This window comes from Palaemon carinicauda, chromosome 18 (genome assembly GCF_036898095.1).
Source record: "Palaemon carinicauda isolate YSFRI2023 chromosome 18, ASM3689809v2, whole genome shotgun sequence".
Lineage (NCBI taxonomy): Eukaryota > Metazoa > Arthropoda > Malacostraca > Decapoda > Palaemonidae > Palaemon > Palaemon carinicauda.
In genome coordinates, this window is record NC_090742.1 from 79,209,893 (window position 1) to 79,212,392 (window position 2,500).

The following is a 2,500-nucleotide window of genomic DNA, read 5'->3' on the forward strand; positions in this document are numbered from 1 at the left end:
GGATTTTGATCTCAGCTTGTAAACTAATTTCCGAAGGGAATTTTCCCTCCTTGGAAGAACCAGGTTTAGCACCGAAGACCAGAGAGAGAGAGAGAGAGAGAGAGAGAGAGAGAGAGAGTGCAAGTAGCAAGCGTTGCCTGTTAATATACAAAAGGCCAAAGGTTACTCCCAGGGCCGTGTATTGCGACCGATCTCATCCCAAATTTATGGAGATGGCAATGACCTCGATGCAACACAGAGTTATGGACGGTCGCTGAAGTCAACAGCTACTGAAATGGAAGAGAGAGTGAGAGAGGGTATTTGTTCTCCGGGCTATGTTGAAGATCTGGTCAAGAGATACAAAGTTCTGATAGATTTTACAATATAGATGACATTTTGCTTGTTGGTGAGCTTGAAAGAGGAATTTGCCTTCTTTCTTTTGATTTTGCTATCAGTCATCCTTTGATTTCTAGAAGATTACAAATCCAACAATAGATTATTGAATTATTCACACGCTCACTCAATAATCTACCTTCATCTTTCATATAAGTAAAGAAATGACATTTACAAACTGATCCTACATTCAATAATTAACGGTACCTGACATATGAAGAAGGATTGAAATACAAAAGAGAAAATAAGACCAAGTACTTCAGAGTTGGTCCTAATTAGACTAAAATTATCAGGTGTCTTACAGACAATTATCATAGAAGATTGACTTCTTAACCCAGAAGTTAAAGGCAAAATGACAAGAAAACCCAAGCTTCTCTTTTTTGCAAGCAGCCCATAATGCTCGCTTAAATGTTCGTATACAAAATTGACTGGTGGCGCTTTCTTTCTTCGTCGGATTGATAAATAAAGAGAGAGAGAGAGAGAGAGAGAGAGAGAGAGAGAGAGAGAGAGGTGGGGGGTGGGGGTGGTTGTGGAGTGTTCAAATGATTAAGAAGCCTCGGGGGTTATGGTGTGGTCATTTTGTGATATTTTTTCTGTCAGTAATACAAATATGAGGAATCTAGATGAGAATCGTATGCATATTCGTTGTCTATCACCACGGCCAAGTCCATTCTCCACTCAAGATAGGACCAGGGAGGGCCAGGCAATGGCTGCTGATGATTCAGCTGGTAGACCTATAGGCTCCCCAAGAACTCTTAACCTTAGCTCACAAGGATGGTGAGATTGTAAACACTACAAGAAACTATTGAGCTTGAGCGTGACTCGGACCCCAGTACGGCGATCACAAGGCAGGGACGTTTCCAATAGGCCACCACCAGAGTTGTGAAAAAAAAAAAACTTTTACTCATGACTAACCTGTGTAGTTGATATGGATGATATGGATATGGTCGTTAGCTGATCATGTGATACATTCCGAAAAAAAAAACTCATATCTGGAAGTCAAAATGGATGTCAACCTACGAATCAGGAAGACTTTGTTATCAACAAGTTGTTTCTTTTTAATAGAAAACTTTGCAAACTAGAAGGGTACTCGGTAGAGTGAAGACCTCCTCCGGGCCAGCTTATTTTTCGACCTTTTGGACTGATTTTCGACGTTTTGCTCATCTGTGACCTTGGCCTTTGACCTTGACCTTTGGCCTTCCAAAATTAAATCTTTTCCAGCTCTTTACATAAGTTTTAAATCCCTGCAAGTTTCATCACTTTACGATTAAAATTTTGGCCGTATGGATTTTGACCTTTTGCTTGACCTTAGACTTGACCTTGGCTTTCGACCTTAATATGTATTAATTGGCGTAGATTTCCATACACTCAAATATGAACAGAGTTTGAAGTCTCTGTGACAACGATGTCCAAACTTATGACTGATTACGTGAATTGGACCTTGACCTTTGACCTTTAATAATTTTAAACTTTTACATTATAGGTAATCCCTGGAAGTTTCCTTACCCTGCGATTAAAATTGTGGCCAAGAAGGTGTTCACAAACAAACATACAAACAGACACAGCCAAACAAACAAACACACAAACACGGGGTAAAGCATAACTTCCCTCCAACTTCGTTGGCAGAGGTAACTACAAATTTCCTTTTCCGTATTTAGAGCATATCAGAAGAACGCTCCTCTTCCTCATATATGATGTGACAAGACACTTGACATAAGTACTCTCTCTCTCTCTCTCTCTCTCTCTCTCTCTCTCTCTCTCGATCCACATATATCACAACGTATATGCAAAATCAACAACTCACCTGGCGAACAGTAATAGACCAAAACTGAATGGACGACATTATTAATGAAAACAGACGAATTAAGCGATATGTCTCACTTAATCCCGGAACCAATGGGCGTCCCGATTCCGGAGTGTTTAAGCTTATTAACTTAAGTACTTTACAGAGCGCTCCATTTCATTTGCAGCCAAGCATGCCGTGAAGGGGAGGAAGTGAAGTGATTCAACTCTCTCTCTCTCTCTCTCTCTCTCTCTCTCTCTCTCTCTATCGAGAGACACATGTATAAGTGCGAATACGTTTTATGAATATTTCTACCATACTTTTTTATTTATATTTTTCTTTCAG